The 15500-nt window shown below is 46.5% G+C and overlaps 1 non-coding gene across 1 annotated transcript; it reads right to left on the bottom strand.

Annotated features, from left to right (window-relative positions):
- Positions 1-15062: 15062 nt before the first annotated feature.
- On the bottom strand, positions 15063-15200 carry LOC114808278. The gene has a single exon (XR_003756125.1). It is a non-coding gene; the product is annotated as a small nucleolar RNA SNORA7 (small nucleolar RNA).
- Positions 15201-15500: the final 300 nt, after the last annotated feature.

The raw sequence follows: 15500 nt of genomic DNA, 5'->3' as shown, positions 1-15500 counted from the left end.
GAGTACAATACAACAGAGCGAACAGATCCACTCCCTGCCCACAACGATCTTACAGTCTAGTGGGGCAGAGAGAGATGTTAAATAAATAATTTATATATATATTATTTAAAGATATATACACAGAGCGAACAGATCCACTCCCTGCCCACAACGATCTTACAGTCTAGTGGGGCAGAGAGAGATGTTAAATAAATAATTTTTATATATATTATTTAAAGATATATACATTCATTCATTCAGTAGTATCTATTGAGCAGTTACTATGTGCAGAGCACTGTACTAAGCGCTTGGAATGTACACTTCGGCAACAGATAGAGACCATTCCCTGCCCAATGACAGGCTCAGAGTCTAAACGGGGGAGACGGACAGCAAAGCAAAACAGAACAAAGAAGACAACATCATCAAGATAAATAGAATCAAGGAGATATGCAACTCATTAATAAAATAAGTAGGGTAATAAATAATATATACAAATGGGCACAGTGCTGAGGGGAGGGGAAGGGGGAAGAGTAGAAGGAAGGGGGGTAAGGGAGGGGGAGCAGAGGGAAAGGGGGGCTCAGTTTGGGAAGGCCTCCTGGGGGAGGTGATCTCAACCAAATTGTACATTCCAAGCGCCTAGTACAGTGATTTGCACATAGTAAGTGCTCAATAAGTATTATTGAATGAATGAAAATGCCCAAAGGTCACAGATCCAAGTATACACAACGCAGAAGGGAGGGGAAGCCGGGGAAAAGTGGGCTTAATCGGGGAAGGTTTCTTAGAGGAGATACAACTTTAATAATGCTTTAGAGGTAGGGAGACTGGTGGTCTGGTATATATGGAACGGGGGGGAGTTCCAGCCTAGGGGGAGGATGTGGGAAATGGGTCGGTGGTGAGATAGATGAGATCGAGGGACTCCGAGTAGGTTGGCTTTAGAGGAGCAAAGTGTGCTGTGCTGGCTTGTAGTGGGATATCTATGAGGTAAAGTAGGGCGGGGTAAAGTGACTGCGTGCTTTAAAGCTAATGATAAGGGGTTTCTTTTCGATGCAGAGGGCCTCCCGATGGTCAAGATGGCTAAATGTTATGCACTTGGAGAATGAAGACATCCTTAAGGAGCTCTGAAGCAATGGTCCAACAGTCTGGTTGGAACAAAAAATCCCAACGACGACTTCCAACCTATATAGCAAATGGGCATTTCTCTGTGCTACTGCCTACCAGGCAGCCGTTAAGGTTGGATGCATATGACTCTGAGCTAAACAGTCTACTTGCAGCAAAAAAGGAGCGCATTACCTTGCAAGATTTCATAAATCAGACAAAAGCGGAGCTTCCAGGAATGGGCATCACAACATGCAATTCAAGTTCGGGACCATGTGAGTCATGGGATGTCAAAGCCGAACAGCTCTGAGGCTTAGCAGATCACCAACAAACCAAGTGTTCCTCGCCTGCCTTAATTCTGCCCTCTTCTCTGCCTGGCAACATTATTTCTCCATCCTTTTTGACTCCCATGTCCATTGCCCTCTCCAGCGGTTTCAGATATTTAACTCCCTCCACAGAGTCCCTCACTTCCCACCTGCCCCCGTCCCTTGCCCCTAATAACCCGATCACAAACTTTTTGATAAAATCGAAACCACCAGGCATGATCTCCTTAAAATCTCCCCCGTTCCTCTCCGGTCCCTCCCTCCTCCTGCCCCTCCCTTTGACTCTCACACCTTTCCCAGCAGCATCACAAGAGAGATTTCGTGCCTCGTCTCTAAATCTTCCCCCTCCACCTGCGCCTCCAACCCCATCCCTTCACACCTTATCAAAACACTTGCCCTCTCCCTTCTTCCCTCCCTGACCTCCATCTTCAACTGTTTACTCTCCAGTGGCTTCTTCCCCGTTGTTTTCAAACGTGCTCATCTATCCCCTCTCCTAAAAAAAACCCTCTGACCCCACTCTTCCTCCAGTTATCGCCGTCTCTCCCTCCTATCATTCCTCTCCAAACACCTTGTGCAAATTGTCTGCATCAGCTGCCTCCACTTCCTCTCCTCCAATTCTCTCCTTGACAGAACACCACTCTCTCCACTTTCGAAGTCTTTTTAAAATCACGTCGCCTCCAAGAGGCCTTTCGTGACTCTGACCTCATTTCCCCTACTCCTTCTCCCTCCTGCATCACTCTTGCACTTGGATCTGTACCATTTAAGCATTTGATATTCATCCCACCCTTAGCCACACAGCATTTATATATATAAAACCGTAATTTATTTTAATGTCTGTCTCCCCCTCTAGACTGTTAGGTCCTTTAGGACAGGAAACGTGTCTGCCGATTCTGTTATTTTTTACTCTCCCAAGTGCTCAGTACAGTGCTCTGCTCCCAGTCATTGCTCAATCAATACCACCGATTGATCATTGGCCCTCTACATGCTATCCCAGAAGGTTGAAGACTGAAAATCATTCCCGCCTCATCACAGCCAGGAGGGAATTCTGAAGAGATGGTCACAGCATTTTAATGTCTATGCGGTAATAATAAGAAGAATAATTATAGTACTTGTTAAGTGCTATCTATGTGCCAAGCACTGTTCTAAACTCTGGGGTACATACAAGTTAGGTTGGACACAGTCCCTGTCCCACACTGGGCTCACACTCTTAATCCCCATTTTACGGATGAGGGAAATGAGGCCCAGAGAAGTTAAATGATTTGCCCAAGGTCATACAGCAGACTTGTGCTGGAGCCGGGATTAGAACCCAGGTCCTTCTGACTCCCGGGCCCGTGCTCTATCCACTAAGCCACACTGCTTCTCCAAACAGGGGACTTTAAACGGGGGACCGAGCCCTACCCCCCACCAACCCCTGTTTGAAGAACCGGACACTTTACTATTCAGATGAGGCTTTGCCAAACAGAGAAAGCCTTCCAGCGTGCAGATACGTAGCCCTTCAATCAGTAGTATTTAGGGTAAGCTCGCTGTGGGCAGGGAACACATCTGTTTATTGTCGTATCGTACTCACCCAAGCACTTAGTGCTCTCCACACAGTAAGCGTTCAATAACTACGACTGAATGAATGAATGACTGGAGTGATTACTGTGTGCAGATCACTTACACAAGTCAAATCTCCCACCTATAATGAACTCCTTCCTCCACTCCACCAAATCTCAACCTTTCCCTTCAACGCGCCACTAAAAACCCATATTCTGCCTGAATCCTTTCCAGATTACCCCACCATCCAATCGATACTGACTGGTGTAATAAGTGTCTGGGAAAGTACCATAGGGTTAATAGCCACAAACCTGGCCATCGAGGAGCTTACAATCCAGTAGGGGAGAGAGATACTAAAATAAATGACAGCAAAAGACAATAATCTCTATCCCCCATTCTTAGTTTGGGTCCATTCTGGGGTTAGTCAGGTGGTCTGATTCCCCCACATCTTTGGGTCTGAGGATAACCGGGGCCAACCTAAACCCCATTATCACCTTACTCATTTTTCAGCTTTGGGAAAAATCAATTAACTCTGCCTTGATTTCTCAAATAAATAAGAACACTCTATATGAAATGCATATTCATCTGTCACAGAGAGGCATTAGGATGACAGTTGCAAAGTACCTTGAAAATAGAGGGTGCGGAGGAATTATTATAATTGCACGAGGGCTGGGTAATTGATTAATTGTGTGGATGAAAGGAAAGAGCTGCAACTGAATGAAACATTTCCATAATTCCACACCTATTAAAGACATTAGAATCTGCTTCTAAGAGTTAATATAAATTTTTTTCATTTAACCACATGGCAGTGCTATTGCTTTATAACAATAAAGGGATCTCATTTTTTAAAAAAGTATTAGCTCAGAGAAACTTGAGAAATAGGGTAATATTTCCTTTCTTTGTACAATGGAAAGGTAAAACGTTTGGTGTTTAAAAATACAAATGGAAAGCAGCATGGCGTAGCGGATAGAGCACGGGCCTGGGAGTCAAAAGGTCATGGGTTCTAATCCCAGCTCCTCCACTTGTCTGCTGTGTGACCTTGGGCAAGCCACTTCACTTCTCTGTGCCACAGTTACCTCATCTATAAATTGGGGATTGAGACTGTGTCCAACCCAGGGCTTAGTACAGTGTCTGGCACATAGTAAGCGCTTAACAAATACCACAGTCATTACATCACAATTATTAAATAAAGATCAAAAACATTAATTGGGTAAAATATAACTCTATTAGGACTTATGGCCCAAATCATCTGTAATTTAAGCCCTTATGCCCCTTGACTTGGTTTGAGGTAAGATTTTTAACTACAGTGTGCTACCTTTGGGGAATATTACCAAAACATATTTCCTAAATAATTATACCTCAGTGGTCAAAGGTGTTGAGCATAGAGTGTCAGTTGACTTTTGAATATAAAAAAATCACAACATCACAACGTGATGGCTATTTGGGAAGAGTAGTCATTTTTCTTGGTGGTGTACTTCTCTAAGTTATGATGCACTAGGGTGCATATGGAGAAAAGAACATCATTGAATGAGTTCTTTATAAATCCCTAATGGGGCCACGCTAATTCGATTGTGTTTGCTAACCAAAAATTCTGGGAGAAATCTGAGGGAGAGATGTTATTTGAAATGACAACTGAGTATCAATCCATCAGTGAATCAATCAGTGGTATTTACTGAGGGTGTGCAGAGCATTGTACTAAGCACTTGGGAGAGTACAACAGAGTTGAGAGACACGTTCCCTGCCCGCAGTGATCCATCAGTAGTGTTAACTGAGCACTTACTGGATGTAGTGCTGTTCTAAGCACTCGGGAAAGTACAGTACAACAGTTGGTAGGTGTGTTCCCTGCCCACCAGGAGTTTACAGTCTAGAGGGAGAGACAGACACCAAAATAAGTTATGGATTTGTACGTAAGTGCTGCAAACCTGAGGGTGGGGTGAAACTCAAGTATTTAAAAGAGAACAGATCCGAGTGCAAGGGTGATACACAAGGGAGAGGGAGTAGGGGAATGAATGCGTAGATGGGGAAGACCTGGAGGAGAAGTCATTTTAATAAGGCTTTGAAGGTGGGGAGAGTGGTTGTCTGTCACATAGGAAGGGGAGGGAGTTCCAGAGCAGGACGTGGAGGAGGAGTCAGCAGCGAGACAGGTGAGAGTGTGCTAACAGTGACTAGGATGGCATGAGAGAAGTGAAGCATGCAGGTTGAGTCGTAGTAAGAAGTCAGCCAGGTTAGGGAGGAGGGGGCGAGCTGATTGAGTAGCTTAAAGATGATGGCAAGGAGTTTTTGTTTTATGTGGAGCTGGGTGGACAATCACTGGAGGATTTTGAGGAGTGGGGAGATGTCATTTGAACATTTTATTAGAAAAATGATGCAGACCAGAGTGAAGTAAGGACTTGAGTAGGGAGAGACAAGAGGCAGGGAGGTCAGCAAGGAGCCTGATGCAGTAATCAAGGCGGGATAGGATAAGTGCTTGGATCAGCACAGTAGGCTTGGAACATGTCTACCTACTCTGCATTACACTCTACCAAGCATTTAGTATAGCACTCTGCACACAGTAAGCACTTAATAAATACCACCGATTGATTGATTAACGGAGAGAAAAGGGTGCATTTTAGTGACAGTGTGAATGTAGAACAGGATTTCTTGATAGATTGAATATATGTGTTGAATGAGAGAAATGAGTCGAGGATAATTGCAAGGATAGAGACTTGTGATCGTCTTACAGCAAATGGAAAGATGCGGGAGGACAAGGTTTGGGTGGGAAGATGAGGGTTTCTGTTTCGGACATGTGAAGTTTGAGGTGTTGACATGATGTCCACACATGTGATGGTGTGAAGGCATATCTCCTCCAAGAAGCGTTCCTTGACTAAGCCCTCCTTTCGTCTTCTCCCACTCCCTTCTGTGCTGCTTTTACTTGCTCCTTTATTCATCCTCCCTCCCATCCCCACAGCACATATGTGTGCATATAGATGTTATTTATCTTTTTTTATTGATGTCTGTCTCCCCCTCTAAACTGTGAGCTCATTGTGGGCAGGAATGTGTCTACTTGATGTTATACTGTACTCTCCCAAGCGCTTACTACAGTGCTTTGCACTCAGTAAGCACTCAATAAATATGATCGAATGTCCAAGCAGAAGTGTTCTGAAGGCAGGAGGAAATGCAAGACTGCAGAGAAGGAGAAAGACTGGGGCTGGAAATGTAGCTTTGGGAATCATCCCTGAGGTACTATGAGTTCATATCCAATCAATCTTATTTAATGAGCAGAGTGCAGAGTATGCAGAGCACTGTACTAAGCGCTCGGGACATGTTCCCTGACCACAGTGAACTTATAGTCTCGAGGGTGGAACAGACATTAATATAAATAAATCAATTATGGATATGTATGTAAGTGCTGTGGGGGATGAGGGAGGAGTGAATAAAGGGAGCAAATCCAAGCGCGAGGGCGACGCAGAAGGAAGTGGGAAAAGAAGAAATGAGGGCTTAGGGAGGGCCTCTTGGGGGAGATGTGTCTTCAATAAGGCTTTGAAGGTGGGGAGAGTGGTTGTCTGTTGGATATAGAGAGGGAGTTCCAGGCTAGAGGCGGGATGTGGTGAGAGGTCAGCGGCGAGATGGATGAGACTGAGGTACGGTGAGGAGGTTGGCATTAGAGGAGCAAAGTGTGTGGGCTGGGTTGGAGTAGGAGAGCAGTGAGGTAAGATGGGAGGGAGAAAGGTGGTATCCCTGAGTACCACAAGCATGCCAGTTGCAGGGCCGTTTGAATGGCTGGGGGAAAGGAATATCAGATCCCTGAAAATTCGGCCCTTAAACAGAAGCAACCTAAACTTAGCAGCACCCCGCTGATTGTCCAAGTGAAAAGATCACTGCTCTGACAATTAGGAGATCTGGATGCCAGGGCCAGCTATGCGAGCAGGGGGAGGCCTGCTTAGGCTGTGCAAGAGTGGGGAGGGAGGCCTGCTGGGGCTGCGCTGGCGGTGGTGAAGGTCTCTGACTGAAGAACCACCTAGAGCAATCCAAGAGGTCAACAGGCCCAGCAGGAATCCTGAAAAATAGCTGGCAAACGCAGGTGTTACTGAAGCAACTCTCTGCTGGGTGACGGCACTAGTTCACAGCCTCGGTACTTTGCTGTGGACACATTGGGGGTCAGTGGGCCCTGCAAAAAAAAAAATCTTCGGTCTGAGGACCAAAAGCTCATCCATTGTTCTTGACAGGTTACTCAGTCGTACTCGCCTTCAGGTGGTAGTGTGCCTGTTCGGAGGCTTGACTTGTTGATATACTGAAAGATGCTTCACAGACATTTTTCTGGCAGAACTCCTTCTTGGGGGAAAATCCCTGAGAAGCAACTCAAAATTTTCAAAAGACCTAGGGCTTCTCTCACTTTTGCAGATGCCCAGGGACATCCAGCTCCCTTTTCCCTTCACTCTCCCCATCTCCAAGGCCCTTCTAAAAAATCAGATTTCCTCTAGGAGACCTTCCCTGCTTAATCGCTCATCTCCCTCTAGATCGTAAGCTCACTGTGGGTAGGGAAATCGTCTGTCATATTGACTCTCCCAAGTGCTTAATACAGTGCTGCGTGCACAGAAAGTGCTCAATAAATACGATTGACTGTTTCTACCCCCTGTTGCCACTTCAGCACTTCCGCTTCACCTAAGATCTTGAGTACTCATTCCCTCCCCGACTGCACTTGTGTATATACCTCTATTCTCTATTGCTTCCCCTACCTGTAATTTATTTGAGTGTCCCTCTCCCCCTCCTCATCCTAAGTTCTTTGAGGGCAGGGAAAGTGTGTCCTAACTCTATCGTACTCTCACAAGTGCTTAGTACAGTGCTCTGCACAGAGTAAGTGCTAAATGCATACTATTGATTGATTGAAAATGCGTGCACGAAGGTAGCTGCACATGGTGCACTTGAGAAGCAGCGTGGCCTAGTGGAAAGAGCACAGGCCTGGGAGTCAGAGGGCCTGGGTTCTAATTTTGAGTCTGCTGCGTGACCCCGGGCAAGTCACAACTTCTCCGTGTCTGTTACCTCATCTGTAAAATGGGGATTCGATCCTACTCCCTCCTACTCAGACTGTGAGCCCCCTGTGGGACAAGGACTATGTCCGATCTGATTAACTTGTATCTACCCCAGTGCTTAGTACAGTGCTTGACACATAGGAAGTGCTTAACAAGTATTATGATAATAATAATGATAATCTGAGGAAGAGAGGAAAGGCAACCTTTGGCCATGGGGGCTTATCTGATGGATTCTGCTGCCCAGGGCCCACCAGAGCCTTAAATTCCCCATGGCTGATTTTTAAAAGTCTAAAATGAATTCTGAGAACTGGTTTGCCATTGGTGGCGGATCTTCAACCTAACAGGCTTTAATACAGGAAAAGTGTTTTCACATCCATACTTGCTACCAAAAATTGCGAAATGCAAAATTCCAATGTCGTGAAGCATTTCTCACAAAAGACAGTCAGATCTGGCCAACCAGCCTCAGAAAATGGGATCTTCAGTTTATCCGTAGCATTTCTGGGGCTGGAGCTTACTAGAAATGTCTATGCTGGAAGTAAACTTAGATTTCCTACGTTCCCATAGGGTGTGCTTAGAGGTTCACATGTTCATGTTCAGCAATTGCTGAAATTAATATAACAACATTCCAAGGGAAAAAAAAATAAGTTGTGACAATGGAGGAGAAATTAGGAATCTTTCTTTCAGTAGAATGATAGAATGCTAGGACCTCCAGGCAGGCAAATAACTACACTCCCCAGATTGGCCAGCTATCTATTCTTAATGATCTTCAGGGATGGAGAGTCCTGTTCCGGTGTTTTATCTCTCTGATTGTCAAGATGTTCTTTTTAATTTCCAAACAAAGTCTCTCCTTCTTTAACTCGATGCAATTCCCTCTATATGATCATCAATGGGATTGGAAAACTAGTTCATCTGCACCCTCTCCGTAAAATGAAATCATAAAATCCCCTTCATACACTGCAAACCATCTTGAAGTCACCTTTTAACCTCAAAAAAAACCCCTCCCAGCTCCTTTCAGTTTTCCTCATAGACCTATTTTCCAAACCTTCAATCATTTCTATAACATTTTTCTTGCTTTGTATAGTTCCTTTTTTAAAACGTGTGGTGACCCAAACCGGACACCACACTTTAATAAGGGCCTGACCAGAACAAAAATTGGAACAGTTATTTCCCACTTTCATTTGTTGCATTTCATCTTCCTGTTGATGTATCCCAGGACCCTGATGCTTTTTAATAAAAGCACCGCATTGCTGACTTATTCAGTAACTGCATCAGCCTCCTCTCTGATCTCCCTTCCTCCTGTCTCTCCCCGCTCCAGTCTATTCTTCATTCCGCTGCCCGGCTCATCTTCCTACAGAAACACTCTGGGCATGTTCACTCCCCTCCTTAAAAACCTCCAGTGGTTGCCTATCGACCTCCGCACGGAACAAAAACGCCTCACTCTTGGCTTCGAAGCTCTCCATTCCCTTGCCCCCTCCTACCTCACCTCCCTTCTCTCTTTTTACTGCCCACCCCTCACGCTCCACTCCTCTGCCGCTCATCTCCTCACCGTCCCCCGTTCGCGCCTATCCCGCCCTCGAACGCTGGCCCGCGTCCTACCGCTGTCCCGGAATGCCCTCCCTCCTCACCTCCGCCAAACTATTCCCCTCTTCAAAGCCCTTCTGAGAGCTCACCTCCTCCAAGAGGCCTTCCCAGACTGAGCTCCCCCCTTTTCCCTCCGCTCCCCCTCCACCCCCTGCTCCTCCCCCTTCTCCCTGCACCTCCCCTCAGCTGAGCCCCCTTTCCCTCTGCTCCTCCTCCCCTCCCCACCGCACTCTCTGCTCCTCCCCCTCCCCCCTGCCCCTCCTCTCAGCACTGTGCTCATTTGTATATATTATTTATTACCCTATTTATTTTCTTAATGAGGTGTACATCCCCTTGATTCGATTTATCGTGATCATGTTGTCTTGTTTCTGTTTCGTTCTGTTTCGCTCTGCCGTCTGTCTCCCCCGATTAGACGGTGAGCCCGTCATTGGGTAGGCATTGTCTCTATCTGTTGCCGCATTGTCCATTCCAAGCGCTTAGTACAGTGCTCTGCACATAGTAAGCGCTCAATAAATACTATTGAATGAAAGAATGAACTAAAAGCAGTGCCTAGAATACTAAGGGGCAGAGGCCAGAAAGCTGAGGGGTAGAGGCCAGAGAGCTGAGGGCAGAGCCCAGAGAGCTAGGGGCCAGAGGGCTGAGGTAAAGAGGCCAGTGATCTGAAGGGCAGAGTCCAGAAAGCTGAGGGATAGAAGCCTGAGAGCGGAGGGGCAGAGGTTTGAGAGCTGAAGGGGCAGAGGCCAGAGGACTGTGGGACAGAGCCCAGAGAGCTGAAGGCAGAGCCCAGAATACTAAGGGGTAGAAGCCAGAGAGCTGAGGGTCAAAGGCTAAAGCGGTGAGGCAGAGAGGCCTCCAGGAGGCCTTCCCAGACTGAGCCTTCCCTTTCCCTCTGCCCCTCCTCCCCTCCCCATTCCCTCTGCTCCATCCCTCGGCTCTACCCTCTTCCCCTCCCCACAGCACTTGCGCATATTTGTATATATTAGTTCTCTATTTATTTTATTAATGATCCGTATATATCTATGATTCTATTTATCCCGATGGTATTGATGCCTGATTTTGTTGTCGGTCTCCCCCTTTCAGACTGTGAGCCCGTCATTGGGCAGGGATTGTCTCTATCTGTTGCTGAATTGCACATTCCAAGCGCTTAGTACAGTGCTCTGCACACAGTAAGTGCTCAGTAGATACGATCGAATGAATGAATGAAGAACTGTGGCCCTCAAGTCTTTTGCTGCTTCATTTCTATCTATTCACTCTGTCCTTCCTGTAGTTTTGCTATTTGGGGGTTTGGTTTTTTTTGTCCCCAAGGGCTCTGCTGCTTATAGTGTGCCTGATGCCGGTCACCCCGTTTTTGGAGAACCACTTTTCCAATTTGTCTAAGTCCCTTTGAAGTCTGTCTTCTCAAGTGTTACCGACTCCCTCAATTTAGTATCATCTACAATTTGATGAGCGTGCTCTTGACTCATTCATCCTACTCGGTAATAAAGTTACTGATTAGAGAGGATGGACTAGTAGAGAGTGCATGTGACTAGGAGTCAAGAGATCTGGGTTCAGCGTGGCTCAGTGGAAAAAAGCACGGGCTTGGGAGTCAGAGGTCATGGGTTCTAATCCCGGCTCCGCTGCTTGTCAACTGGTGACTTTGGGCAAGTCACTTCACTTCTCTGGGCCTCAGTTCCTCATCTGTAAAATGGGGATTAAGACTGTGAGCCCCACGTGGGACAGCCTGATTACCTTGTATCCCCCCAGCGCTTAGAATAATGCTTTGTACATAGCGCTCAACAAATGCCATCATTATTATTATTTATTATTATTATTAATAAACCCTGTCACTGGTCTGCTGTGTGACTTTGGAGAGGTCACTTCAAGTCTCTTTACCTTAGTTTGCTTATCTGGAAAATGGGGATTAAAATACCCACTCCCTCTCTCCTTCTTAGAAGAATGAGCCTTACGAGAGCCCCGGCTGTTTTCAAACTGATCATTTTGTGTCTTTCCCCAGTGCTTAGCGCTCAGGAAGCACTTAATAAATACCATGATTATTATCCACCCCAGAACTGATCCCATGTGATATGTTCTTCCAGGTTGACACTGGGCTATTGATCTAAACTACCTTTTGCGTGCAAACATCAGGTTGGCTATGCATCCGCCTATGTTTAACATGGTATCCAAATTAAATGGACCACTGTGGGACTGCTAGGATCTTCCTTTCCCCCCTGTATTCAGGTAGAACAAAGAGCCCTTCTACAACTAAACCCTCATTTCCCCGACTGCCTCTTCCTTCTGCATCGCCCATTCACATGGATCTGTACCAGATAACTTAGAGTTTTCCCCAAATCTCCTTGAGGTGTAGGCTAAATCAGGAAGCGAGTAAAAAAGAGCCCATCAGGTTTAATAACCAGACTTCATTGGATACAACTCTCCCCTTCCCGGCTTCTGCTCTAATTTTATAGCCTTAACGCAGAAACTGAGCGTGAGCTAAAAGACACTCTTTGCCAAAGTTTAAATTGATTTGAGAAAAAGCTAGTAAGACCTGAATAATGCTCATCTTCAAAAGGCCTTTGACACTGTGGACCACCCCCTTCTCCTGGAAACATTATCTAACCTTGGCTTCACCTCTCCTGTCCTCTCTTGGTTCTCCTCTTATCTCTCTGGCTGCTCATTCTCAGTCTCCTTCGCAGGCTCCTCCTCTGCCTCCCGCCCCCTAACTGTGGGGAGTCCCTCAGAGTTCAGAGTTCAGTTCTGGTTCCCCTTCTATTCTCCATCTACACGCACTCCCTTAGAAAATATATTCGCTCCCATGGCTTCAACTACCATGTCTACGTGGATGATTCCCAAATCTACCTCTCCAGCCCTGATCTTTCACCTTCTCTTCAGTCTCGTATTTCCTCCTGCCTTCAGGCCATCTCTTACTTGGATGTCCCACCTACACCTTAAACTTAAGATGTCCAAAAAACAGTACTCCGCATTTTCCACCCAAACCCTGTCCTCTCTGTGACTTTCCCATCACTGTAGACAGCAGCACCACCATTCTCCCTGTCTCACAAGCCCATAACCTTGGCATTGTCCTCAAGTCTTTGCTCTCATTCAACCCACATATTCAATCTGTCCCCAAATCCTGTCAGTTCTACCTTCACAACATCACTAAAATCCACCCTTTCTTCCCCATCCAAACAGCAACCACGTTAATCCAAGTATTTATCCTACCCCTCCTTGACAATTGATCAGCACGGTCCAGTGGATAGAGCCTGGGCCTGGGAGTCAGAAGATCATGGGTTCTAATCGGCTCCGCCACATGGCTGTTGTGTGACCTTGGGCAAGTCACTGCACTTCCTCTGGGCCTCAGTTACCTCATCTGTAAAATGGGGATTGAGACCTTGAGCCCCAAGTGGGACAGGGACTGCATCCCACCCCGATTTGCTTCTATCCACCCCAGCGCTTAGTACAGTGCCTGGCACAATAGTAAGTGCTTAACAAATACCATTTGAGAAGCAGCACGGTGTAGTGGATAAACCATGGGCCTGGGAGTCAGAAGCTCATGGGTTCTAATCCCGGCTCCACTGCTTATCTGCTGTGAGACCTTGGGCAAGTCACTTCACTTCTCTGGGCCTCAGTTACCTCATCTGTAAAATGGGGATTGAGACTGAGCCCCACGTGGGACAGGGACTGTGTCCAACCTGAGTTGCTTGTATCCACCCCAGCGCTTACTACGGGGCTTGGCACATAGGAAGTGCTTAACAAATACCATTATTATTATTATTATTACTGCCTCAGCCTCCTTGCTGACTTCCCTGCCTCCCGTCTCTCCCCACTTCAGTCCATACTTCATTCTGCCGCCTGGATCATTTTTCTGCAAAACCATTCAGTCTATGTCTCCCCGATCCTCAAGAACCTCCAGAGGTTTGCCCAACCACTCCCTCAAACGAACTCCTTACCACTGGCTTTAAAGCTAACCTCCTCCTACCTTACCTCTTTGATTTCCTACTACAACCCAGCCTGCAACCTTGGCTCCTCTAACGCCAACCTACTCACTCTACCTAGATCTCGACTGGAGCCCGTCATTGGGCAGGGATTGTCTCTACCTGTTGCCGAATTGTATATTCCAAGCACTTAGTACAGTGCTCTGCTCATAGTAAGCGCTCAATAAATACTATTGAATGAATGAATCTCGTCTATCTTGCCGCCAACCCCTTGCCCCCATATTCCCTCTGGCCTGCAACTCCCTCCCCTTCATATATGACAGACCACCACTCTTCCCACTTTCAAAGCCTTATTAAAATCACATCTCCCCCAAGAGGTCTTTCCCAACTGACCCCTCATTTCCCCTACTCCCTCTCCCTTCCGCGTCACCCTTGAACTTGGATCTGTTCCTTTAAGCATTCGATATCCACTCCAATCTCAGCCCCACAGCACTTACGTGCCTATCTGTTATTGATTTTAATGCCTGTCTCCCCCTCTAGTCTGGAATCTTCTGGTGGGCAGGAAAGGCATCTAACCAACTCTGTTTAGAGTGTATTCTTCCAAGCACGTGGTACAGTGCTCTGCACAGAATAAGTGCTCAGTAAATCCTATCTACTGCCTGATTGATTGACCGATTCAATAGGAGAACAGTTTGTGGCAGTGTACATTTGAACATTTTCTGGGCCTTATTTCCTTGACAGGTGTGTCTCTTGTACTAACAAGTCAAATTTTGAAGAGCATATCAACACAAAACCTACCCCGTCTTCAAATTCTTGAACGTGAGAGGGCTTTTTCTTTGCCTGGGGATTTGTTCCTGATTTCCAGGGGTGGAGGTGCGGGGGGGAGGGATCTGGATTTCCATGGAATGTTCACAGTCTTCGCTGGGTTTTGGCTTCCGGCCTCACCATCTGGTCAGCAGGGAGGAGCCCAGTCTTCTTCATCGGTACATGATGTCACTGCGGTTCCATCTGAAGTTAGTGAAATGTCGCCGGGAGAGTGAGTTTCGAATTGGTGCTGAACATTCTGTATCTGTTCTTAGACTTGATACTGTGCTGATCAAAGTTGGATAAATATCCTCCTCCATACGATTATGTTCAGTTCTCCCCGATTTTGAAAGATGAGGAGGCTCAGCTCAGCGATTCCTTGGGAGAAAGGTGAGAAAAACTCAGAACAGTTTAGTGCTAGCTTTTGCTACCTTTGCCCCGCACAAACCATGAAGTTGACCTTATCTGCCTTCTGACAAATGGTAAAATCAGGCTCATTATTATATAGCAACATCCAGGGGAAACACTTAAGTCCTTAGGTCCTACCACCCACCCCCTTCCTCCACAGCATTCGTCTTCTCCTCTTTATACTCTATTCCTTCTTCTTCTTCTTCTTAAGTTGTGTCTGACCCTTAGCGACATCCTGTACACTTCTCTCCCAGAACGCCCCACCTCCATCTGGAATCATTCTTTAAGTGTGTCCGTAGAGTTTTCTTGGTAAAAATAAGGAAGCGGTTTACCACTGCCTCCTTCGGCGCAGTAAACTTGAATCTCCACCTTCGACTCTCTCCCACGCCACTGCTGCCCGGCACAGGTGAGTTCTGACTTGTAGCAGACGGCCTTCCACTCTCTAGCCACTGCCCAAGCTAGGAATGGAATGGATATGCCTCTGCTTGACTCTCCCTCCCGTAGTCGGGGCTGGTAGAGTACTGGAAATTCTCCAGGTGCGACCCTGAGAGGGGTACTTCATCTTACCTGTAGTTTATTTTAGCATCTGTCTCCCCCCACTATATTGTAAACTCCTTGAGGGCTTAACAAGGAGTCATGTCTGCTGTACCCTGTGGCACAGAGTAAGCGCTCACCAAATACTACTGATCGACTGATCGATCGATAGGTCGATTAGGAAACAATACGGACCTCTCGGTTTACACTTCCCACTATATTAAAACCCTTTTTGAAAGTCCACTCCGGCCCCCATCCCAACCCTCTAAGAGCACAGTTGTGCACAACCCCATCCCGATTGCTAACCCCAGGGGTCTTTG

The sequence above is a fragment of the Ornithorhynchus anatinus genome, chromosome X5, assembly GCF_004115215.2.
Source record: "Ornithorhynchus anatinus isolate Pmale09 chromosome X5, mOrnAna1.pri.v4, whole genome shotgun sequence".
NCBI lineage: Eukaryota > Metazoa > Chordata > Mammalia > Monotremata > Ornithorhynchidae > Ornithorhynchus > Ornithorhynchus anatinus.
The sequence above is the reverse complement of the archived record's forward strand: the minus strand, read 5'-3'. Positions and strand labels throughout refer to the sequence as shown.